The sequence below is a fragment of the Leptonychotes weddellii genome, chromosome 9 (assembly GCF_054177405.1).
Source record: "Leptonychotes weddellii isolate Sample4059 chromosome 9, ASM5417740v2, whole genome shotgun sequence".
NCBI lineage: Eukaryota > Metazoa > Chordata > Mammalia > Carnivora > Phocidae > Leptonychotes > Leptonychotes weddellii.
Window position 1 is genome coordinate 2,934,930 of NC_138377.1, and position 26,177 is coordinate 2,961,106.

Here is a 26,177-nt window from a genome sequence, read left to right on the forward strand (position 1 = left end):
CTCGGAGGGCGACGCTGGGTCAGCAGGTGCTGGGCAGCTCACTCCTGGATGGAAACGGTTTTCCTCATGGGACCACAGGCGTGTGTAAGTGTGTGTGTGTGTGTGTGTGTGCACGCATGCGTCTATGCATGGGGAATGGGGGTGCAGGAGCTTCCCCACATTGCAGTTCGAAGCCTGGAGAATGACTCGAGCCCTGCCAGGGCTTTGGTCGTCCCTCTGGCGCTCCGCCGGTGCGGGCAGGTGGGCAGCGAAGGCCACGAAGAAGCCGTGGCAGGGGTGTCCACTGCTCTCAGCACCCCCTGGAAGGGCCTGAGAGGGAGTAAAATGGCAGGCCGCAACAGCTGGATCATACAAGAGCAACTTCAAAGAGATAAAAAGCTGTCAGAGGAACAAAACAAGTAAAAGGGAAAATCCTTACGAGGGAAAATGGACTCAGAAGGACAGATTGCAGGAGGCACACAGACGGGGTTGGCCGTCATGGACCTGTGGGTCAGTTGGCACTGGGTTACCGTGCCCTGCTGCAGCCCTGAGAGGCGGGGCAGGGTGGGGGTGTTAGGGGAGGGGCCCTGCAGCACCCTTGGGCTCAGAGGCGGGGCAGGGAAGGTAGCATGTTCAGGGCTGGAGGGCCAGAGAGACTCCATCATTCCTTCTTCCTTACTCTTTCTTCTGCCACTTGCCTCTTGCTGCAGCCAGACCAGCTCCTTCCTGCTCCACTACTGGACCTGGTCCTGGATTAGGCCTTTGCAGGCACAGGTGCCAGAACATTCCTCCAGAGCTTTGCTGGCACCTTCCTCCACGGCTACTGCCTGCTCCCAGACACGGTCCATCCCGGCTGCACCGCCTGCCCGTCTCCCACTAGAACGTCAGCTCCATGGGCAGGGACCTGGGTGTCTGCAGCAGGGCCTGGTCCACAGAAGAACTCTGTCCTTTGCTGTCCCTGCACAGCGACCTCCCACCTCAGGGCCACTGGAGGCTCATAAAGCCTGAAAAAACTTGAGGGAAAGAGGCCTTCCACCAGTTTCCATGTTTCCAAACATTCTATTCTCTCCCTCAAGATCGAGTTAGCCATCTATTTCCTGATGTTTATTTACCGATTATAGGAAGGCTGGAGGGGTTAAAGGGTGTGAGAGTAATTTGCCAACTAAAATGCACACGGCAAGCATGTGTGTGTGTGAGTGCATGCATACTTGTGTACATGTGTGTCTGTGTGCAGAGAACGCAGGGCAGCCGTCCTGGTCCCATGTCTGTGACTTCTGAAGCGAGCCCAGTGAGGGGGTGCAGGAACACTGTGGTTCTGCCCCCAAGTGGGGGATGCTCAAAGGCAAATGGAGTCAGCCCTCTCAGGGCTGAGGAGGTGAAGACGGGCCAGGGAATAATTCCCTCTGTTGCCTGGGGGAGCTCCTTATCCCTTCCCCAAGGATCATCCCTCAACCCCAGGAGAGGAGCCATCTCCCGAGGGTGGCTGGGGAGAGAGCGTGAAGCAGGAGTCCTCTCGGCCTGGCTCCAGGGAGGACGCAGGGCGTGGACCCAGAGGCTGCACATCAGGTGGAGTGTGACAATATTCCAAGGCCAGGAGAGCTGGCCTAATCCCAGTTCTATACTTACTAACTGCGCGACACCCCTCTGAGTCCCCAATACTTGATCTACAACATGAGGAGAGGAGCAACCACCCGTATCCAACGCTGTACTATTGTTAGGGTCTCGCCCAGAGGACAGCTGGTGGTCCACGGGTGTGGGATATAGCACCTGGAGTTCCATCAGGGCAGTAGGACTTAATCGGGGCTCGGTGGATGCTGAGCTGGACTGAACCCTGCAGTGGGAACCCAGGAGGAGGTGGCCCAGAGGGAAGCCGGGACGGGAGCCAGCAGGGGGAGAATCCCACTGGGAGGCAGGCAGACTGGGGCTGGCAACCTGGTCAGGACCAGAGGTGCAGCCGAGAGGCAGAGGAACGAAAGGGACAGGTGCTTGGGTGCTTTGAGTCCAGCCCTCATTTCGTGCAGGATCTCATTTGATCCTCCCCGTGACCCTAGGAGGTGGGTGCTGTCACCCCCATTCTAAGAGAAAGAAACTCAGCGGAGGGAGGTGATTTCCCCAGCTTCATGGCTCTAAGAATCCCAGCAAGATGGTCTGACTCTAGGGCTGAAATGGGGGGGACGCAAAGGTAGCAGGTGGGGACTGAGGGTGCCACCAGATTGAGTCCCAAGCTCCTTCAGCCCACACAGCCTCAGCTCTGCAAAAACTGAGCTGCAACCCACTAGGGTCATGGGATCATTTTAGTAGGTGGCTGCCATCACTGAGAAGACACGAAAAGGGATAACAAACATCAGGGTTCACGATGCACGGAAGGAGAAGTATTCTTTTGTGAAAACGTTCTGTTAGACATGTATAACAAGTTCATTGCTTATTTTATCCGTAGCCATTCTGTGTGCACTGGGTTGAGAGGCACAATGTATTTCTTACCCTGGCCACGGTCAGCAAGCTTTGAAAGCCACTGCCCTCAGCCTTTCTCTGTTCTGCAGGGGCCTCCGGGCCTTTGTTCTCGGAACAAGAACGCCAGTGCTGGGCACAGGACAGGAGCCAGGACGTGCTGGAGGCTTTCCGCTATGTGCCCCCACCCGCACACCAATGGGGCTGGCTCAGCAAGGTGGCGGCACCGCTGTGTGGGGTCTGAGAGGTTGGGGTGTCGAGATGTGACTGTTCCTCACCTGCAGGCCAGGGGTGCTCCGGAGGTCCCCAAAGCAAGGCCCTAAAGGGGCCTCCCCAGGCTGGCCTGCGCTGAGAGGCACCGAACCCCATGTGGTTATGGGGAGCCAGCAGAGTGAGAGCCTTTCCCCGTCCCTGAGCCAGTGTTGGTGGCCGAGGAGAGTGTCTTGGGGAGCAGAGGGATGGCAGGGCAATGACATGGGCAGGGGCCAAGAAATGCCCGGCTGGGCTGGGAGGCCTGTTGGGGAAGCCGTCTGAGCTCCCTCCTGCCAGCAGTGGGCACCTGGAGGAAGGCTTTTGGGGTTATCAGATTTGTTTTTCAGTCCGGAACTAACTGTGGCTGGAGTGTGGGGCTGGCCCCCCGGATCTGCTGGCTTCCTCCAGATGGTCCCGCTCCCACCACAGAGGCCTGGATACGGGCCACAAACCCCTGGGTGGCCATTTTCAGATGTACCCTGCCTACCTTGCAGGCCATTCTTCTTCCCCCAAGCACTCACAGACTCTGTCACTTCTTTTGTCTATTATGGCCACATCGTTTTAAGGTCTCCAAGGCCAGAGGCCAGCTGTCTACTTTTCTCAATATCACTGAACATTCTGGGTGTTCAAAATATGTGAGTTGGCTGTTTTGTTCCTTGGAGAGGGTCGGGGGCCCACCCCCACAAGGAAGGCTGGGAAGATTCTTGGACAAACTTTGCAGGGGCCTCTTCGTGGCAGTGAAGCGTTCGTTCCCCTCCTGGGAATGGGCCTCAGGTTTGGGCAATTCGAGGCACCTTGAAACCTTCAGTTGTAATAAACAGGCACAGAGCAAACTGGCATCCCAAAGGGAGGCCTCGTCCCCCTCCTGTCCTGGCTGGATTTCCCGTTTGCCGTGCAGGCGGGCCCAAGTGCTGTGAAAGGGACCTTAGTTTTCCCAGAGAAACAGAACCAAACAAAGATGGAAACAAACAAACAAAAAACCCCAAACGCTCTCACTCACACCTAAATGCAACTGCGTAATCGGGCCTGAGGTTGAACGCGCTGTCGCCTTTGTGGGCTATGAACAAAGATGTCCCATGGTTGGCCCGCTCTTCAGACTACGGGCTGTCGATGTGACAAAGCAGCCTGGGGGCTTCTCTGATCCTAAGTTTTGGTCCAGACTTTGGTTACTTATGGCTTTGTGTGCGAAAATGACAAACGGATCCCCGGTCATGTTGCTGAGCGGGCCACCACGGAGTGTTTAAAGGAGAGAAAATGTTATAAAGTGGAGAGGGTCCTCCAGATGGGACCATGACGCGGCCGGGCGGGTGTGGGTCCCGTGTGCATGGTCCAGGGCACCTCCCCTACTGCAGGTGCACGACGGACCTGTCTGGCTCATAACACCGTCACCGGCGTCATAACTGTAACGGGGGCGGGGTGTGTCTGCAGAAGCGCCGGTGAGCACCTAGAGCCTCACAACGCGCCCTCCCCATCCAGAGGCAGTTTTCCCAGTGTCAACAAAACCGTATTTTCCCCTCTCCTGTCCATTTTAAAGGTTATTCCTAAAAAGCAGCAGTTGACATATTTTTGATTTTTTGAGACTCAAAGAATTATTTACCAGGAACACACAAATGATTTGTTTTACTCTATGCTGCTTGCTTAGTGACACAAGATCACTGGAAAAGAGCAAATGGAAGATTAACTTAAAAACTGATTTTTTTTTTTTTTTTTTTACAGCCATTGGGGTTACTGACATTAGAACATTTGCCGTTTTAAACAAACGCAAGGTCACTGGGTTTGTTACATACTAGTTAAATATTACTGTTTTGTACAAAACAAAAACAGATATTCCTTTGGTTAAAAACACTGATGACTTTTCCCTGTGCCATGTTTATGTCAAGTGGAAGGACGATTCTAATTTTATCTGTGTTCAATAAGCAGATTAAAACAAATCATGAGGCTGACGCTGTTTACAATTCCCTGAGCAGCTGAAGGGAAGAAAATCACCTTGAATCTAGCATTTTCTGAGCCCACTAAAACAGCCAGGTCCCTCAGACCATCTGGGAAGGAATTAATTCCATCTATGTGTTAGTTTAATATGAAATTGTTTTATTTTGACTCTATTTTCCTTCAGGCTATTAAGGAGGAAAAGAAAAAAATAGGAGAGCAGGAGAAAGGCTTTGGTCCCTCACCATTTTCTCTGCAGGCTTTCCTTGGTTTCGGCTTTTGCTTTTTAAATGCTTTACTTCTTTTGGTTGAAAAATGTACAAAATGTGTATTTTAAGTATCAAAAAAATTATATATTTTGAACATGACAAAATTTTAGATCCACAATACACTCTGGCAAAAATATTATTAAAAAATACCGTTTGCTTTCACTCCGCTTAAACTGAAATGTCATTCTTTTTATTTCATATTTTCTGATCTGCTCAGTCTGACATTTGTTAGATGTGAGAAAGTTCTGTAGACTATTCCAAAAAATATTGGAAAAAAGTAAACAGCCAATATGTAAAATTTCCACGGAAGCACGCTTGCTTGGTTAACGTTAGTTTTCAAAGCGGCGTTGCGCCGGGTTCTCGGAGGGCAGCGCGGCGGGGGCGCCGGCGGCGGCCTTCTCCTTGCCCGCCCGAGGCCGGCTCCGTCCGCAGCCCCGGGCGCCCTCCCGCCGTCCCGCGGCCCCGGCCCCGCGCGGCCTTCCAGCTGGCTCGCTTTTTCCCTCTCCGCAGCGCACGGAGGCCGCGGGCAGACCCCCGCGGGGGCCGGAAGAGGGTGCGCGGCCTGCGACGTGGGTCCTGCCGCGTCCCACCTGCTCCGCCCGGCCCCGCGCTGCCCGCGCCGCCGCCGCCGCCGCCCGAGCGCACGGCCAGGGCCACCTGGCGGACCGTCCTGAGCTCACTCTTCCGCCGGGCTTCCATTTGGCTTTTATCTGCTTCCCCCATCCTAACTGGTTCCAGATTTGCCACTTCGGAGCCGCGGGGACTCGGCAGGCCGCGCTCCTGGCCGCTCGGGGACTCCCGAGCCGTGAACCCGCGCGAGCGCATGGCCGGGCCCGCGGGGGAACAGGGCCACGGGCGGGGAGCGGGCGGTGGGGCCGGGGCTCGGAGCTCTGACTCCGCTGACCCGGGCACTGGCCTGGCCTTCTCCGCTCGGGGCGCAGCGGAGCTGTCTGGGGGGCCCCCCCCGCACAGCCTCCGCCAGGTCAGGCGGGCTTGGGGAGGGGTCCCCAGGGCCTCTGGGCGCCCTCGGAAGCGGGCGCGGCGGGCAGCGCAGCGCACACACTGGCTCCCAGGCCCTGCGCCCCGGGGCAGCCACGACGCCCAGCCCTCCCGGGAGGGAGGGCGAGACCACCCACGCCGTTGCCGACGTGGGAACCCGGTTGTCGCCGAGGCCTGGGGGCGCTGCGGGTCGGGGGTTCTGCCTGGCCTCCGCAGCACCACCATCCTGAGTCACTGTCCTCAGTGGGGAGACCCCAAGCCGAACTGCTCCGAGCCTGCCAGACCCCCAGCGCCCCGCGCCCCCAGGCCTGCCTCCGCCGCTGGGCCCCGCAGGCGCCGGGCACCGGAGGGGGAGGGCCCCAAGGGCCCAGGGCGCAGTTCCAAAGGCCAGAAAATGGAAACTGTGCGAAAAGAATCCCCAAATCCGGCCGGGCCCCAAGCCCACCAGCTTACATAAAGCCCCAGGAGCCCGCCCGCGGCCTCCCCGCCTCGGGGTGAACAATCGGCGGGCGCCCGGCCAGGCTGCCCTGGGACTGGCACCACCACCGGTCCCCTGACCACGGGCCCGGCGTGACCCCGGAGAGGGGGCAGGGGTCTCGGCCTCTTCCCACCATCTGCCCCGAGAAACATTTAACTGGCCTTTAATCACATTAGCAGCCGGCCCCAATTAGGGCCGCGGGGAGGGGGAGGCAGGAGGAAACCGCCGCCGTGTCACTCGAGGATAAAGATCCTTTCATGCCCTGGGCCTGGCCGTGGGCAACGCGGCGGGCGCCATCCCCAGCCTTTGATTGCCGGCGCCTGGGCCTCGCCGACGCCGCCATTTCTTTCCCCGCCCCCCCAGCGCCCAATGTGCCTTCGCCCTCGGGTGACCGCGTGGACACGCAGGGCAGCGTCCGAGGCCGGGCCCACGCCCGCGCGCCCACGCCGGCCGAAGCCTGGCCCCCTGCGGCCCGCGCCTGCGCACGGGAGCGCTCGAGGGCGCGGCGGGGGCTCGCACAGGGCCCCAGGGACGCCAGCGCCCGGGGCCCGGGACCCTGGTAAGGCCGCCGCCCACGGAGCGGTGCGGAGGGAGGGTGACCCCCGCTGCGGGCGGCCTGGGCAGGTCACCTGTGCTCTCGTGGACCCCCTCCCGAGAGGGGCGAGCGAGCCCCGAGGCGGTTCCGTCCTCTTGGGCCCGGAGTGAGGCGCCGCGGGCCCAGCAGGCCAAGCCTAGGCCCAGGCCAAGGCCGGGCGCCGCGGTGGCGGGGCTGCCGGGGGTCCCGGCTGGGCGTCGGGCTCCAGGAGCGCGGGGACGGCGGGGCTCGGGGCAGCGGGGGCCGGCCTGAGCCTCCCGTGCGCCCTGTCGAGGGGTGAGGGGCGCCGGCGCGCGGTGCTTACCTTGTTCGGGCGCCCGGCCCCGTGCTCCCCGCGCCCGGGGGGCCCCCGAGGGTTGGAGCGTGGCGCGCTCTGGACGGGCCGGGGTCGTGCGAGGACAGCGGCCGCCCGCACCGCGGGAATGCTGATGCCTCCGCCGGCCGCGACGCCCGGGGGCCGCCCGGGACCCCCGCCCCACGGCGGCAGCTGCAGTCCGGAGCCGCGTGACCCCGGCCCCGACCTCCCGCGCTCGGCTGTTTGTCCGCACACAAAGGAGAACACTCATATTTTTCTTTTCCCGGCACAGACTTCACACCCGCCCCATCTCCCCTCCCCCAAGTCACCCCCCACCCCACACATGCCTCGCTGAGAACCGCTTTCTCTGCGCACACCCCCTTGGTTTCCCCTGTTGAATTCCATAGTCGTATTCGAGGATGTCAGCACAGCTTAGAAAGTTTCATAGAAAGTCAGAGAGCAATTAGAGAGGCCCTTTTATTGGAGTTTCGTTGGTGCCATGGAATCTTTTAAAGGAGCGCCTGAAGCACCGAACACAATCCCATTAAGCCGCCCAAACTCCCACAGTCCTCAATGGGGTCTCAATGCTTGGACAGACTTTGGCCGGCTCACCGGGAGCCGCGGGGGCTCCGTTGCGAGCGGCCTGCAAGCCGCACTCCCATCGGGGCGCGCCGGTGTCCTGGCCGCGGGGCGGCCGCCTGAGCGGGAGGCACTGGCCGCGGGGCGCTCCGAGGCCTCCGGTCCACCAGCGCTGTCAAAACTTGGAGCGCTTTGGTGCACTGACCCCGCGCTGCGTGTCTTTGAATTTGTAGAGTCCCAGCCGGTTTCTAGAAAGGAGAGCTTGGTCCCAGTAAACTTTTGCCTTCCTCCGCTTTAAAATCGATCTGCTAACATTTGGAAGACGGGTGGGAGAAATTGCGCGTTGCTGAGAAAAAGGCCACATATGACCAAAGTTTCAGCTTAATTGAATTTTAGTGCCAAATTATAACTCACTGAATAACTGCGCTGGGGTGGAGGGGGGTGGAGGAGAAGGCAGTGAATGAGGGAAGGCGATTCTAATGGAAATCCGGCTGTCCAGAAGCGCGGTGGTGCGGCCACCCTCGAGTAGCAAGAATTGCAGCCTCCTCAGGCTGCCTAATTCCAAAGGAGTGAGGTTATCAGACTGCGGGCTTTTATGTGGGAAAACGGGATTGGCCCCACTTTGATTTGTGGTTTGGGGTTGATATTCTTGTGTATTATTTAATGTAGCGGGCAACTCTTCCATAGAGCACAGCTTTTCCTTTGTTAGAGAGTGACTTCTCTTCTTGCCAATAAAAATGAATCTCTTTAGAAGTCAAAAAAGAAGTAAAGCAGGTGTTTTAAAGGAATAAAACATTTTCTTTCTTTCTTTTTTTTGTAAAAAAAAATAGGTAGTTGGTTGTCAAAGCAGAGTGCCAGTTTTAGAACAATTAGGATTTTGCTCCTGGTGCATCATCACAGATGTTCATTTTATTAAATAGAAGTTCGTACCTGGTGGTTTCTGGATTGGTTTTAGGAAAGAATAGGTGATAGGCTCATAATTAAGGAATTATAATTTCGATGGTAATGAAATGAGCATGGGTTATAGGGGGAGTGGGCTGCATACTAAATCCATAAGGGAGTAATTAAAAATGCGTGTGCAAAGTTGAATGTTTATGTTTTGAGTAGTTTGTATTAGTCGTCAATGATTTGGAAAATTTTCTCAAATCTGCCCTGCTTTTCTCTCATTTCATTGCCCTTCCTGGCCCTGTGGTTGCCAGCGACTGGGCCTCTGACCTCTTGTTCTGTGCAAACACCACACCTCCAGCCAGGCCACACGGTTTGTCTACATCGCCTTTGCTTGGCCACATCTGGGCCTCCTGTGGACTGGGCAGGAAAGGACAGACAGCAAGCTTCAGGATCTGCAGATCCCAGCCTCAGGCACTTCCAGCCCTGCCTTTACAATCTTTTGCCTCAGCTGACTCTTTCTCTCTTTCTTGCCTCTAGATTTCCCTCCCACCCTCTGCCTCCCTGAAACACCTTACGTCCTCCTCTCTGCCTGTCCACATTGCACCTGTCAGACTCCTGCCTCATCGTCTCTCAGACCCATGTGGGCCTGGCCTGCGTCGGGCTCCCGGGGGACCGTCCCCACCACTGGGTTCTCACGGAGGGCCTGGTGACACCATCTGTCTTTCATTGCCCTGCTTCTTTCTCATATTGTAGCTTGGCTTTGGGAATGTTTCTGGTTCAGAAGAAAACAATGAAGACCCCTTGAGAGCAGGTATCATTTTACACATGTCTTGGGGCCCTGTCAGCAGCCAGCGCCCAGAAAGTAGGCCATCCATCTGTCAATCGGGTGTCGATTTATAAATCAGAATCACATTTCAGCAAGCAGGGAGGAGAAAAAAAACAGTGACAAATGCTCCCGTTTGCCGAAGGCACCAGGAGAAGCTAACATGCTTCTCTGTTGAACTCACAGGACCTGTCACTGGACTTTTTCAAACCGACATAAAACTATTTCAATTAAATGGAATCTTAAATTGTTTAAAAAATGTGGATGACTCAGTTGGACTGCAGTAGAAAGTGGGGGAAAAAACAAAAGCAAATCCAGAAATCCAAATAGATCAGTCTGCTTTGGATAATCTTGATTTGCCCAAGAAAAGGAGCAGATTCCTGTGAAACAGCCTCAGAAGGTCTTAAGTGCTGTCATGTCTTGGCAAAGGCCCGTGGCCCTGATGTCTCTGGGAGGTGGACGGGACCCTCCAGCGCCTTCTCCCAGGCCACCTCCATTGCCTCCCACTAGCACACTGGTGGTGGGGCTGGCTCTGCAAGGAGGAGAAATCCCACTCTGGTCAATAGCACACGATTAAAGTAACAAGACAGAAATGACGTGAACAAATCCACTTTTGAAGCTCTTCAGGGAACAAAGAGATTAGCAGTTGCCGTGGTACAGGAAGAAGTGAAAAGCACGCTCTCGGGAATTTGAAGGAGGAACATTTAGCATTTCGATTCCAGTGAACACATGTTAACAACCCATCCACGAGAAAGGTATCATTTCTGGCCACTTCATCAGGTTCCCCAAATCAGGCAGACGTGTATTTAGACAAGCGCTCTGCTTCTGAAGGGGGCCACCCTGAGAGTCGCCATCTCCAGTGGAGAACCGGGACCCTGTCGTGGAGCATCAGAGTCTCAGCCCATCCTTGTAAGCACCAGCAAAATCATCAAAGGAAGACGCACGTATATATTCACAATGCATGGCTGTATCTGGAGTGCCGCCAGGTCAAGATGTGCACGTGATGTGATTTTCCAACCAGTTTAAAGACTTGAAGAGCCTCCTCCCTTCCTCCCTGAGGAAGAGTGTTAACAGGTGGATGGGTGGTTTAAGCCTCTCCCATCCATGAGACCCTGACTGTCTCCTCGCCTCGTCTCTTTGACCACGGTTGTAGTTGAACACTGATCCTGTTCGCATTAGTTTTGGACAGTATTTTGATGTTCTGATTTTGGTGTCCTTCTGGGGGAAAAAAAGAGAAACGAAACAGAAGTACCTACTTCAGATTTACGGTTCAATCCAGAACTAACATTAAAGTTTGGGCCAGCAACCCGGGGAACAGGTGCCCGTGTGTTTGGGTGTCTCTCAGAGACAGCTTTGGGTCAAGGTTTCCACTTGTAACCCCCAGCACAGACCTCCTTATTTTCTCCAGTTTAGGTTCTCCTTTATCTTGATTATCATCTGCCCGGCTCCTTCTTACGTCAGACTTTGACAACACTGGTCCACAAAACTTTTGGCACTGGATGTTTTCCAGAACTTGGATTTTTTTTCCCCTGATGTTAGAAAGGAAATAGTGTATCATGTATACTGGATAGTATGGGATTCCGCAGTTGGGAAGCACCCCCTTATCAAAGACATGGATGTTTTCACAGCAATCATATGAATATTCACCCCAAGTGGGACAGAATGGAGACTCTAAGTCGCCTCATGTCAGGGAATGTGCTAAGTGTATGAAACAACTTCGGTTTTCAGAGTTCTTTGGAGTTTTGGACACGTGTGTGTAAGGGCTTATGGATCTGGATTATAGGACCGCCCCCTACCTTTCTTTTAAACAAAGAAACAAAAAAGGCACCAGCTCCAAGGTCCTTCACAACCCTCTCCCATCGGTCAGTTTTAATTGTAGGTGGTGCCTCAGCATTGTTTCAAGAATGCTTATGTATTTTCAGATAGTTCAGGAAAAAATGGACCGAGGACCTTGTTTTAGTGTATTAAAAGCACCCGGTACTAACACCCGAGGCTGATTTCCATGTCCTGCCCTAGGTGAGGGCTGGACGCAACGCCAGGGACAGCAGTTGACCGCCGATGTTCGGGTTTCACCCCTTACCCTGCCGGGAAAGGCTCCCATGCTTAAAAAAAGCTGTAAGCGCCTTCATTTGCCTCTGACCTTTCGAACAAAAATAAACTGCTCATGACTAATAGAACCTGAGGTACTAAGAGGTCCTTAAAATGATGACAGCCCCCAGCATGTGGATGGGATTCCTGCAGGGGGTGGAGGGTTGGGTTACATAACCTCCACCATCCCGGCCAGTTTTGACTCCGTGAGTTCGTGTGCCCCGTACGGGCTAATAATAAACATCTACCGTCCTAAGAGACAGGACCGTTTTGCGCAGAAATAGCATTCCCCATTTAAGTGGGAATGTGATGTATATTTTAATTAGCACTTGTTTATTTCATCAGAGAAGTCCCGAGCTGTCTGTGGGTTTAAGTTTCTAATAGGGCCTCTACAAGCAAATTCAGTGCACAGGGGCCGTGTGCACTCGGGAAGGGTCAGAATGCTTTGTTTGATTTGATGCGTTGAACGGGAGTCCGCAACCTGTAGGAACGCGCTTCTGAAAGAACAGTGTCGGTCGTGGGACCGAGGGCCGCCACGCCAGGGTTCTGTTTTGCACGGACTCTTCAGGAGTCCATCTAGTGCTCAAAGCAAAGCGGCCCTGTTTTCGTAATGCCCGTTTTTGGGGTTCAGTATTAATGCTAATAAAGGGGGAAGGGCCTTTGAGGGCCAGCGTCCCCCGTGACTGACCGGACGGGGAGGGCACAGAAGGCAACAGAAGGCAGCTCTTAGGGGAAAATCCTCAAAGAGGCCACTGCAGTGTGTAGTTTGGAGCTGCCAAAAGTAGCAGGTGTCCCTTAAAGCCACGGGGGCCGAGGTGGTGGCACCCTGCCCCACCCCTCTCCACTGACCCGACATGCGTACCGAAGCGCCCGCTGAAGGGAGAGGCCTGACCACAGGGAGGTGAACTTCAGCTGCGGCAGGAGACCGAGGCCACACCTGCCCCGAGGGAACGTTCTATCTGAACTTCCCCTTAGCATTTCTCATGCTTCTTTCTCTTCCCTGGGGAGACCTCTGGGTGCTTACACGGCTTTTGATGTGGGAAGGATCGACTTCATTTTGTGGGATTAAAATGAGGGGAAGCAGGTGAAGGTGTAGGCTGGGGAAAAGAGAGCCAGGGTCCAGGGCTGGTTGCAGGGACAGGTGACAGCAAATCTGGGTGAGCTTGCTCAGGCACTGCCTAAAGATAAAGAAGAAATCGTCTCGGCCCCTCCTGACCAAGGCCCAGTGAGGGCCACGGGGCGCCGGCTACAGGGGAGGGGTGTTGTGTCAGATGCATCAATGCGGGTGTGTTTATGGGGGACTCTCATCCAGGTGGGATGAGGAGGGGCCCAGCAACACGTCCTTGGGAGGCAGTAGCTGAGCTGAGTCATACGGAGTAAGTTGGCCTTGATAGAGAGGCAAGGGGGACAGCACTGGGTGATGAGAAAGAGAGGGTCGTCCAGGAAAAAGCAACAAACAGCCCAAGAAGTGGGGGGCAGGGGCTCCAGGGTGCCCCTCTCCATTATAAGACATCAGCTCCTCATCCCTGTTTCTCCATGACATGTCAGTGGGATGACCTCTTTCCCTACGGCTTGATCTGTCCAATACCATGCTGGATTGCAGCAAGTTCAAGGTCAAGTTCTGCAGACTTTAATAGGCACCCACAAAAGAGAAGCACCGATGGACAATTTTCTAATATTCTCTTAGGCAGGGATGTTTGAAGGTTTCGAGTCATACTTTCAGGATCTCTGTATTAGTGTTGTCTTCATTTATTTATTTATTTTATTTATTTGACACAGAGAGAGGGGGGGAGAGAGGGAGAGAGCAAGCACAAACGCAGGGGTGGGGGGGGAGCAGAAGGCATGGGAGAAGCAGGCTCCCCGCTGAGCAAGGAGCTGGATGTGGGGCTTGATCCCAGGACCCTGGGATCATGACCTGAGCCGAAGGCAGCCACTTAACCGACTGAGCCACTCAGGTGCCCCTAGTATTGTCTTTAATTCATGTATTCAGTAAACATTTACTGAGCATCTCACGGGTCCAAGTGCGGGCCAAGGCACTGGGGTAAATGGTCTCTGCACTCTCTGGGCTTGTAGTCGGTCGGGGAAGATATTCAACAAGAGAAGTATGTCACCCAGGAGGCTTTTTAGTGCCCGGTTTAGCAGCTCTGAAGGAAAGGAACCTTCAGCAAACATCCCTGGGAACCCTGCCTTGTGCCAGGCACCCTGTGAGGTGCTGGGAAGTGAGTGAGGTGGTCCCCATTTTCAGCGAGTTCAGGGCCTGGTAGGGAAAGATGGGTAAGGTCATTTGAGTGTTGTCAGTGGTAGAAGTCTCGGGGGGTAGGGCTGCAGGGGGCGGTCAGTGCTATGCATGGGGCATGCTGGGAGGAGGGAAGACCATCAAACGGCTGGTCTCTCCGGGGACCAGTAACCCCTAGTTGGGGTTGGGGAGAGGGTGGGATGTCGGTGGAGAGGGCAGGGGCCAGGGGGCTGGGGCTGTTGAGTTCCGTGCCCCTCAGTGATGAGAGTTAGGAAGCTTGAAGGTGTCTCCTCGAAGATGTTCTGCTGAATTCAATGCATATTTTATATGAAATGTTCCCCAACATTAGGTATAATTTGACATCTCTTAAAGAAAAACCTGATTTCCCAAACGTAACCCAGGTAGCTGTTTCGGTGTCAGCTTAGCTTCCTGTTGAATAAAGATTTCAAGTGTGGAATGCCAAGAAGGGGTAGGGACACAGGTCCTTTTCCAGGACACCAGTGACCCTGGCTGTGGATTAGAAATGCAACTGGAATGTCCCAGAAGGCAAGCAGTCAGACAGTTACGCTTCTGAGTCTATTCCCTAGACGGTTACAAAGGAAGACTGTCTGGCCCACTGGCCCTGCATCTGGTCAGATGGGCAGGCTGGCCTGGTCTGCTCAGGCTATTTCTTTGGGTCCCATCTCTATGATGACGACAGTGGGGTGAGGATGTGGACAGTGGCAAGGGAGGCCAGTAGCTCCCACCTGCTTTGGAGTCAGCTGCTCTGCTCCCGCTGAGGGGAGATCAGGTGATAGCCGCTTCTGAAGGTCGTTTTCTGCAAGTTTCCTGTTTTTCTCCCACATTCGCTTTGGACCTGTGGGTACCAGCGGTGGCTGAGCATCTAGTCAGCAGGCTGTGACCCCCCGGCAGGCCTCCTTCTCAGGCCGAGAGAGCTGCCTGCCTATACAGTGAAATTGATTTCTGGGCTCAGCCCAATACATTTTTCTTTTCTTTTTTTTTGGAAGAGCAACCAGTTAGAAATTAGTTGTTCAATTCAACTGTTTTTTTTCTTCTTCTTTTTTTTTTTTTAACCTTCTCTTAAATTTTTTTTTTTAATGTGATAGAATTTTTTTTCTTCTGGGCAAATTCTTAGGATTTAATTGCACTTAAAATTGTGGAGCCTGTCAGAGTAAATTGCAGATAGCAGAGTTTTACCCAATGAAACCAGTCCTGTGATTGTCAGGCTTCTCAGATAAAGTTGTGGGAAGGACAATTTAAGTCTGCAGCACAGTGAACCACACCTCAAATCAGTATTCAGCACGAAGCTCATCACGCTCAAAGACAAATACCCAAGTCAGCAGCCATGATGTTTGAGGACGCAGGCTATGATTTTTAAGTGATTCCAAAATTCTCCTCCTGAAAGAAGAGGAGAGATGTCTACCCCACTGGTTTTAAGTTAATCTGTAATTTTTTTTTTTTTTTTTTAAAGACAGAGCAGTCTTATGGCATCTTAAAAATAGTAAAGCAGAAGCAATATTACCAGCTCCACGTGAAGCTGCATCTGCTATCCGGCTCAGTCGGCTCCTGTTCATTCCCAGGAGCAAACGGGACCGCTACATGTCACATGTCACCACAGCCTTCTCTATGGCCATGAGACAAAAGCTCAAGGGTCCCCTCCATCCCCCGAAATGCTTTCTTCCTTCCTTCCTCCATTTTTTTTTACATAGAGTTTAAAAATTTTATTTATTTTTAAAAAATTTTAATTCCAGGGTCGTTCACACACAGTGTTCTATTAGTCTTCCTTCCTCCATGTTTGATAAGTGAGCTTCTAGTGCTGACCCGAGCTCATGTCATGGAAAGCAGAACTTTCTGGAATATGCAGCTTTTCTGACTTTGATCAGATAAAAGATAAGATCAGAACCTGACTTTGATCTCTGTGGTCAAGAGAGGGCCCCCCCCATACTTTTTATTCTTCCTCCCAGAGTCCAACACTCCCGTTGACTAATAGTAAGCCTCAACCAAACCATTATTGAATCTATGAAGGATGGGGAGTTGTTTCTCTATTGTTTGGAATCATTTTTCAGTGAACTGTATATGTCTATCAATCACTAAGATATAATTTATCTATATTTTTTATATAGGTCCCTATAGATCAGGATGGACAGGGACAAGCTCCTTCTTCATGGAAAGTATGCACTCGTTTCTACTCTTCAGCCCTGCGGAGAAGGTGAGTTACATAACAGACTGCGAAGCTCTTGGAACCTGTGCTCAGTGAGAGCCCGAGAAGACCATAGCAGTGGAGACCCACTGCCTCGGGTCCAGCTGTGGGCTTCAGCTCGGTGCTGTGACCTCCGGGTCACCTGCATCTGCACTTATGTCCCCTCATCTGCAGCAGATTTGGGCTTCCATGTTTTCATCAGGTAGCTCTTGTAAGGATTAACCCGATAACCCAGGGAGGGCCTGGGTAACCCGGTGCCTGACACTTAGTGAAGGGTGTGATGATGTAATCAGTCTGTTAAGGAGAAGACAGAGTTTTCCAAAAACAAAATCAGAAAAACTAAGGTCGCCAGATCCTGGGCTTGCAAGTGATTTGTACTTTTCTCTAATGCCATGTTAAGAGTATTAGCCTGTTACCTGTTAATGTGATCATGTACATTCTCAATATCCGAGTCCTGATGAGATTGAAGCATTTGTTGCTCATGGACATTATTAGATTATTAGTATGTGTGTGTACATCTGTATGTATACTTTGTACCTCTTGCAGGCTGTCTGGGAACAGTAGCAGGGCTGGTATCAGCCTCAACTCCCTATAGCTAACTCGAGCTAGGAAATGACCGTGAGCACTGCCCCGAAATTGGAAGACTGAGTGTGTGGGTGTGTGGCTCTCTGATGGGTTGCAGGATTGCGGCTGCTGTGGAGAAAGGGCTCGGGAAATGGGGGCTGCAGAGGTCATTGGCACCATGGGGGGACCTGAGAGAAAGGCTTCCTTCCTCTTCCTCCTGATGGAAAGGAACATCCAGGTCCCCAGAGCTGGCCAGTTCCCCAGGCATACTTGGCAGGCGGGGTGCTGCTGCCAGGATCGTCCCTGGCAGAGAGAGGCATGAGCAAGGTGTAAGGGAAGGGCCCAGAGATGACCTCGTAGAGATCTGGCTCAGCACAGGGCCTTGGGCAAGCCTTGGAAGCTTCCAGAGCCTCACTTTCCTTCTGCTGTGTGAAGACCAGCTAATGTCACCAAGATTAGCTGCAGGAATCTGCTCTCCCTGGGTACGGGCTGGGTGGGTGATCGATGCCACTTGGTGTGATAAGAGCACATCTCAGTTGAGAAAGACACAGTTGCTTTCTGGAGCAGTTTACTCTTATAAATGCTGGAGGCAGTAACAGCAATAGAACGTTTGATGGAAGTCAGTGGTCACGGGAGCCAACGTAGATTGTCCAGTCCTGCCTTTCACAGATCTGTTTTCCCGGGCATGGTATTTTCCACAGAGAGCTTTTTCCACCTTGCAGTTATCCTTGTGTCAGAGAGAAGAGAAACCCAACTTGGACCGTGAATTGTTGCCCCAATAAAGACCCTTCCAACTTATATTAAATAAGGGCATGGGAAAAAAAACATCCAGATGACTCCCTCCCCAGTTCAGTCTGGATAACCGAGCTAGATCATGTTATAAATGTCAAGGGGCTTTGTTTCTCGAGCCCAGAATAGGCCCAGCATTAGAATATCTTATACATAATACTTTAGAAAGTGCATATACAATATACGATCCTACTACGCTATTAATGTACCCTCAGACTATAAAATTAGGTTCAAAGCTGTCCACTAAAAACCTTTCTGATGACATATTGAAGGTAACTTGGTAAAAAATATTGAGGATCGGGTCCACAAATGTAAACCAGTTTGTATAAAACATTTTTAGGGATCGGTTGTTTGATCTCATCTGACTATGAAGCTGGTTTGTTTTGTGTAAATGGAGTCTCCGTGTGAGTCTTGTTTATGGAAAGACAGCATTTTGGGTTGAAGTTCTGAGTAGGGGTCATGTAATGCATTATTATAAAATGCATCATTACAACGGTTTATAGATTTCTTCCTCCTGAAGAGAACCTCATGCTTAAGCCTTCTGCAGGTCTGTAAGCATCTTCAGTAGCGTCATCCTGAGGCCAAAGGGATTAAAGAGCGAACATCTTAGTTAACGGCTGCCTCTGCCCGAGGCTGTTCTGTGGGCTTCACCTGATGTCTCACTTATTCCCACTGTCCGACCTGTGGGTCGGGTGCTCTTAGCACATCCATCTCACGGGGGAGGCAACCGCAGCTTGGGGAGCCTGGACGCCTCATCCGAGGTCAGGCTTCAGGAACGAGCAGCTCTGCCTCTCAGCATTAAAGAGGCGTCTGGGAGTCCTTCATTTGTGTTACAGACTATCTAATGATAAATACGAATTGGGCGTAAGTTAGGGTTATTGGGCCGATTTCACCATGGCAGGCGATTCGAACTTGGGCTTGAAATAGACGTCTGTAGCAGGTCACCGTTTACAGCCGTGGGATTTAGGAACGCTCGCCCAGTTCGGACACCATCCCTGCATGATCAGCAGAGCATGTTTCCGAACTGAATTTGTCCTGTGAAAATTTAAGAAAGAGCTAATGTTATATTTATCAATATGGACTCTACACACAATGCAAACTGTTAACGAATAGTTAACAGGGGAGAGCTAAAAATGCAATTTGATTTTATTTTAAATTTTTAAACTTTTGAATTTGAGCCTAGTTGACATGCAGTGTTACCTTAGTTTCAGGTGCACAGCATAGTGATTGGACAATTGTGTACGTTATGCTGTGCTCATCACACGTGTAGCTACCATCCGTCGCCGTGCAACATTATTACAGTATCATTGACTACGTTCCCTGTGCTGTACCTTTCCTTCCCGTCACTTTGCCCGTGTCTCCCACTCCCCTTCACCCATTTTGTCCCCTCCCCACTCCCGCCCCTTGGCAACCATCGGTTTGTTCTCTGTGTTTGTGGGTCTGATTCTTTTTGTTTGTTTATTAGTTTGTTTTTTTAGAATCCACATATGAGTGAGGTCATATGTTGTCTTTCTCAGCCTGACTTATTTCACTTAGCATGATACCATCTAGGTCCATCCACATTGTCGCAAATGGCAAGACCCCATCCTTTTTATGGCTGCGTGATATTCCACTGTATCTATATACCACATCTTCCTTATCCATTTGTCTACCAGGGGACACTTGGGCTGCTTCCATATCTTGGCTATTGTAAATAATGTTGCAATAAACATAGGGGTGCATATATCTTTTTGAATTAGGGTTTTCATTTTCTTTGGGTAAATACCGAGTAGGGCAATTACTGGATCGTATGATATTTCTATTTTTAATTTCTTGAGGAAGCTCCATCCTGTTTTCCACAGTGGCTGTAATCTATGACAAAGGAGGCAGGAATCTACAGTGGGGAAAGGACAGTCTCTTCAAGAAACGGCACTGGGAGAACTAGACAGCTATATGCAGAAGAATGCAACTGGACCGCTTTCTTACACCATACACCAAAGTAAACTCAAAATGCATTAAAGACCTAAGTGAGAGACCTGAAACTATGAAATTCATAGAAGAGAGCACAGGCAGTAATCTCTCTGACATGGGCCATAGCCACATTTTTCTAGCTATGTCTATAATAGTAATTTAAAAAAATTTAAAAAAATACAATTTTAATTTTAAAAATCACCCTGTGTCTCACACGTCTCTCATGGGCCAGGTGCCGAGGCTTCTTTCAGGAGCTCCCAGGCTGGTCTGGCAGGAGAGAGAACCACGTGAGGAGAGGATGAAAGCATTCTGGGTGGACATGGAGAGACTTACAAACATAAAAGTGATATACTGGAGGTATAAAAAGTGAGTGCTTTCAAATAACAGCTAATGTTCTCTGTTCCTTAAGAATACCAGTAGTTTTGGGCGCCTGGGTGGCTCAGTTGGTTAAGCGACTGCCTTCGGCTCAGGTCATGATCCTGGAGTCCTGGGATCGAGTCCCGCATCGGGCTCCCTGCTCGGCAGGGAGTCTGCTTCTCCCTCTGACCTTCCTCCCTCTCATGCTCTCTGTCTCTCATTCTCTCTCTCTCAAATAAATAAATAAAATCTTTAAAAAAAATTATTAAAATAAAATAAAATAAAATAAAAAAGAATACCAGTAGTTTCAAAAGTAACCATTACACACCAGCGAGGGGAATGCTAGTGAAGGGGAGGGACACCTTGTGAAGCATTCGGTGGCGACTGCATGCTTTCGACATCGGCATGGCTCCCGAGGGCTCCGCGGCACAACCCGGGAGCCGGGCAGACCAGCAGACTGCTCCGTGAGGAGTGGGGCGCTGTGTTGCTGGTATGTATGTGAGCACATTCGACTTATTGGCTGAGTGAGTCACGGATGCTCAGATGTCCTTGAAGGGACCCTACCCCCTTTCCTCTGCGTTGGAGAATCCCAGGAGCCTGCGAGGATGGAGGGCAGAGACTCAGTGCCCTTTGGAGCCTGGGTCGGTCTCATCAGGGGATCAACCATGTCTGTGCTCATTTCAAAGGAGAAGAAACACACTTTTAGAGGAAGAAGAGAAACCCGGCTCTAATCCTGCCCACTGGAGCCCATGGTGTAACGTCCAGATGGTGATATTCAGATTCTTTTGATATTTCTCCAGCTAGGAATATGAAATACATATGAGAAAAAAAAAAAAACTTATGCCCTGGAACAAATGATAAACACATCCTAACTACTGACAGTCTCTGGGCTGTATTTAATGAAACGATCACCTTGTTGTGTGAATGTCACGAAGTCAGCCATGGGTGATGTTAAAGTATAAATGCCCCTATGGTCACTCGTGGATCTGGGATTTCATCTGCCTGTTTGCTCCATGTCCCTAGAACCCCAAATGAGGTCTGGGATGTTGCAGATGCTCAGAAATATTGACGACCAAGTGACTTAATGGTTGGCCGGGGTAAATCTAGAGTGGAAGGCTTTCAACAGAGAAGTGCCTTTCGGACAATCATTTAAAATATGCCGTTGAGAACTTCCTAGTGGCATTTGCTGGTGCAATCTTCTTGAACCTTTCCCTAGGTTCTTAAACAACCGAAGACAAATAAGGGAGACCCAGGGAGGGACAAACAGAGTGAGGCAGGATGATGGAGAAATCCGGTGGCACTAGAGACCGCGGGAGCCCGAAAACAAATCGGAAAAGTGGGCTTCGCTGGCGACCGCCAACAGCATTTGTAATTTCAAGAAGTCATTGTTGACAGTTAATTTTGGGAGGGAAGAAGGATTTTCCTCTACTTTTTTATGCAAGATGGTTCTCCATCACAAACTGTTTTAACAACTCAAGAGTTTGTTTGGCACAAATTGGCTGAAAACTCAAAGGAGGAAAAAAAAAAAAAAGCCGAGTCCCCTTAAGGATGTCAGCCCCAGACTACAAGAAGTCAGTTTGAAATATCTTAGTTTTAAGAAGGTGGCAGAATTACATAATTATTTTCACAACTCATAAGAAATTAAAATACCTCTTCCAAATGTGAGGTTGTAAGATAACACAAGCCACAAATCCTAGACTTGCGGGAGTGTGTGCATCTTTCCGTCTCCCACACAGAAACCCACATCAGAATGTCTGAGCTGAGAACACATGGCTGCACATCCCTCGCGTCCCTTGGAGCCTCACACGGGCGGAGGCCCCCAGGAGCGGCTCCCCCCAGCACCAGCTCCACGGAGTCGGGTCAGCCGAGATGCTGTGGGGAAGCAGGTGGCCGCCACCAGGTGCCGGGGACCACAGAGGCGCCTTCTCTGCCACCCACAGCCAATCTGCACGAGGGGAGGAGCAGCGGAGAAGGTCCCAAGACAAAGGTGCATCAGGATGGGAGGAATCTGCGGAATGTGGAGAAATGGTCAAATGAGCCCCAGGCAGTCTGTGATTCTGGATGGGAGACCCTGCCCATTTCTCCCGTTGGTGAATATCTTTGAAAAGCATTTCATTTAACCAGACTTCTTTGGAAAGCCAGCGAGCATTACCTGTTAAAGATCCAAGGGAGTTGCTTTGGTATATAGATTAGGCATCTCTCACGCGGTCCCAGTTTAAGGACCTAACCTGCCTCACAGCCTGTACAAGGCCCTGGGGGTTCCCAAGCAGAGCAGCTGGGTTCCTGCCCATGAGGCATTCATCACTAGTAGGACAGTTGAGTGCATAAACCTGGTCGGGCACAGTGCATGGTGCCAAGGAGGGGAGGAGAGGAAATGCAGATAGGTTGGGCACCCCAAAACAGGAGGGGGTGAGCCCGGAGTGGGAATGGGCATGAGCTCAGGGCTCAAGGAAGCATCTTGAGCAGAGATGAGCGTGTTTGAGTGGGGGGTGATCGAGGGTGCAAGGCCTTGGAGGTGGAGGGGACCTCATGACCGTGGGGGGTTTTGGGTGCCCTGCTGAGGAGCTGGCTGGCTGCAGGGAGGGGCGAGGACCCAGGACACCTCCCAGGCTGCCCTCTGGGAGCTGCAGGTTCGTGGCAGCTCGAGGTGGGCCCCCTACCGGGGAGGAATGGATGGGCAGTTGGGAGAAAGTTTGGAGACCCGGCACATCAAGGTGTCTGTACGCGGGTGGGAGCTGCGTCTGTGGAATCCTCTCTGTTGGGAGGTCCTGCGGGCCACTGCCCAAGCAGTTTGTTGGAAAACTGCTTGGAGCAGAGAGAGTGGGGGTGGAGGGGGTAGATTCTTGAGGACAGAGCTGTGACTTTCTCATCTTGGGGCCTGCTGAAGTGTGCAAAAATCGGTGCCCGATCAATCCATTTTCACTGGAAATACTTGCCTCTGTTTCTAGAGACCATCATTAGCGATGGTCTTGCACCAACCTTATCTTACTCATTTTTTTTTTTTTTTTTTAAATAAAAGTACATCGTCTTGACACAGGAAACGGGCTTATGGACCAGGGAGGAGCAAGGGATGTGCCCCAGGTCTGTCCAGGCTGTGTTTTCTCCCCTTTCCCAGCTGTCCTTCACAGAGTCCCCCTCCCCCGAAGGAGTCGTATCTTGGAGTTGCTTGCACGTTAGCCGTCTAGGGAACTAAATTCAAGAAATGACTTCCGCCGCGGTTTGCTGCATACCTGCCATCTACTGATGCACGTGGACGGTGTGTTGCTGCTGCCCTTCGGGGACTCGAGGTCCAGTTTCTTTGCTTAAGGAGGTGGCAGTTAGACACGACTGAGTTCTCTGAAGAAGTGATGCCCACAGAGGAGTCGGGAGCAGAGAAGCATCGGCGGTGTGCTTGGTGTTGGGAAACCCTGTAGGGGACCAGGGGACTAAGAGGATCCTGTGACAGACCACTGTTGTGAGGAGCCCAAGAGAGCCGTCTCCTCCAGTTCCTCCCGCCCCCAGAGGGTTCGCTAGCCTCGCCAGCGACTGACAGCGAAGGGGTTAAAATAACAAATAAATGACTTTATTTAGACTTGAGCATTTCTGGCATTTTTTCTAGATTTTTCTCCCCCCCCCCCCGCCCCGCAGTATTTGATGTGACAGCTTTTGTTTGCTCACACTTGTCTGTCTTTTAAATTTCTCATATCAGCGGTAAAAGCTATTTCTTTTTCCTGTAACATCTTGAGCTTGGTATCCAATGAAGGGAGAAATTGCTCTGGCATTACTTGAAATTATAATATTATACCTAATTTTTGGGGAGAAAAATTAGAGTAATTTAGATCTCAAGGCACTGAAGATTTCTGCAGACGGGTCATTTGCAGCATTATTGCTGATTAGTCATCCATAAAAGTGTTTTTCCTGCGGGGGAGGCTCCATCATTTCCTGGTGTTCTTTAGAAACGCTGATTTTGAGGCCCATCCAGGCAAGGGAAAGACGGTCATCATCCATTTCGAGGCGATGGTCTGGCTTTGATGGAGCTCTGGCTGGGGTGGGGGGGTCTTGTAGAGTCTCTCAGCGGGATAATTCATTCGAGTGGCTAATGAGAAATCTTAACTGACATCTCTGGGGGCCTTGGGGAGAGGGTGAAATGCATCCTCATTTTCAGGGCAGAGGGACCAATCACCAGATCTATGCGTTCTCCAGCAAGGGACTGGGACTTCTTAAACTTTTCTGTGTATGTCGCTGAAAGCACAGCCTTAGTCTCCAAAGGACACGGAGGCACCACAATCCGTGGAATTCTGTAATGTGGGCTGCAGTGTAAACAGTGGTATGGTTGAACCGAGGGCTGCTCTGGCAAAGCCTGTGAGTAATTAAGGGCTCCCTCCAGCAAGGTAAAGGCCGAGACCCAAGTATATTAGTACAAAAAAGGAGAGAGATTGTTGTTGGTGGTTGTACTCTTCCCCCCGCTCTTTTTAAATGTAAATAAATAAAGAATTCTGGCAAGACAGAAACCTCTCGGATCTTGTTATTGACCTAAGCAGAAGAAAACAAAGGATACAGCCATTGTTGGTTGCGTGTTTTAAATTGCTGAGGTCAGAACAAAACTTAGATTACCCTGCTTCAGCAGCTCCCAAGCCACGCTCCAGGGAATAGAGGATACTTCTTGGGGGAGGGGGAGAAGGGCTCTGGGGTCCACTCTGTTTCAGAAACCTTGCACGTATTTCCCTGCCCTGGGGTCACAGTGCACTTTAGCGGAGTAGGAGAATGTCATTTTCCTTTGCTTCACCCAACCCTTGTCCTGGGTGACCATGGAACCCTTCTCAGAGGGCACCTGCTGACGTCTGTGGGAAACCCTGCATATTCCCCCCACAAAGGAAAGGCTGCCTGCGAGGAGCTGCTCTGCCCACCAACCGCTCTGTCCTCCGGGCTCGCCCCCCAGCACTTCCTCCGCGTCGGTGGAATGGACAGTCCGCTGCGATCTGTGTGTGTCCAGGTCTAGGGACAGACTGCATGCTCTTCCTGTATTCGCAAAGCACCCGGTGCAAGGAGGGGGATCCCCTTGCCACCTGTTGAAAGCCTGTCCCATGGTGGGCCACCGAAGGACCTAGATCCGCTTAGGACCTGCTGGTGGCAATGAAGGTTAGAAATAAGAGCTTGAGAAGCAGGGAGGCAGTGGAAGTAAAGACACAGGGCCAGCCCAGCTCCAGTGCTCCCCCTTCCCGCATTCTGTTTCCTGGGGAGGGTGGGGAAGGGGGTGAGGTTACCTTCCCTGGAGTCTTGATCTGTATTTGCACTCACAAGAATAAAAGCATAAAGAAAACTTCTTTTTGTTGTAAAATTAGGAAGAGGAATAATGTGGCGGAATAAGGCCCAGAGCAGATGCAAATTAAGTTAATGGGAGAGGTTGAGTGGGTAGCACCAGGTTTTCGCAAAGGGCTTTAAGCAGAGAGCACAGGGCCTGGAAGAGAAGCCCTGACCCCATGAGTCTTCACTCCCACGAACAATCAGAATGAGGGACGATCCCCTGGGAGGAGACTCAGGGCTGTCACCAAGAGGGAGGCAGCGAGACAAGGCGGTGACGTTGGCTCAGTGTCCTGGGAAGACTGTGGGCTTTGCAGTCCGCCGGTCTTGGCTCCGAAAACCAGCAGCTCCACTTCTTCGACACATGATCTTGAACCAGAGTTTCTGTTTCTTTATTTTTAAATATTTAAAAATACTTATTTCAAATTTCATTAACTTTCTATAAATCACAGACATATGAAATGCTCAAAAATATTAAAAATTTTCATGTTAATAATACCTCCCTCGTAAGTAGTCTGCATAGGTACTTCATGGATCTGTTTGCACATGTTCCTATCAGCATGGAACAAAATATAGAAGGTTGTTAACATGAGTGATCTGGGGAGGTGGCCCTTGCAGGAGGTGGTGGTTGAGGACCCAGTGCCCAGGAGGGCCTCTGGTGAGCCTTGCCTCCAGCGTTCACACCTTGGCAAAGCCCCTACTCACAGTGAGCAGGGCTGACCTGAGTAACCAGTAGAACAGCACAGAAATGAAGATGGGTGACTTTGGAGGCTGGCTCATAAAAGACATCGAAGCTTCTACCGTGCTTTCCCTTTCTGCCTAGAGAGAAGGCAACTGCCATGTTGTGAGGACACTCAGCAACCCTCTAGAAAGGCCCATTTGGTGAGGGACACAGGCCTCCTGTCACCAACTGGCACCTGCCTGCCAACAACGTGGACTCTGAGAGTTCCTGGCCCCAGTCGAATCTTCAGATGATGGCAGCCCCACCTAATCTCCAGACTGCAACCTGATGAGAGACCCTCCACCCAGAACCAACCAGCCCAGTGCTCCCGGACTCCTGACCTCCCGAAGCTCTGAGACAATAAATGTGTTGTTTTAAGCTGCTAGGTTCCAAGTTATCTTGTTATGTAGCGATGGGTAACTAAGACAAGTCAGGGAGGCGAGGAGGCGGACAAGAGGGGA

The 26,177-nt window shown here is 51.7% G+C and overlaps 2 long non-coding RNA genes across 2 annotated transcripts in view; one reads left to right on the forward strand and one right to left on the reverse strand.

Annotated features, from left to right (window-relative positions):
• LOC145723356 (uncharacterized) overlaps positions 1-7,486 on the reverse strand; it is a 21,463-nt gene extending 13,977 nt beyond the window's left edge. Inside the window, exon 1 of the long non-coding RNA XR_014148285.1 lies at positions 7,251-7,486. This is a non-coding gene — a long non-coding RNA (uncharacterized LOC145723356). The remainder of the gene's footprint in view (positions 1-7,250) is intronic.
• Positions 1-26,177, forward strand: part of LOC145723358 (uncharacterized) — a 26,627-nt gene extending 450 nt beyond the window's left edge. The window contains exons 2-3 of the long non-coding RNA XR_014148287.1: positions 15,979-16,064; positions 25,819-26,177. This is a non-coding gene — a long non-coding RNA (uncharacterized LOC145723358). The remainder of the gene's footprint in view (positions 1-15,978; positions 16,065-25,818) is intronic.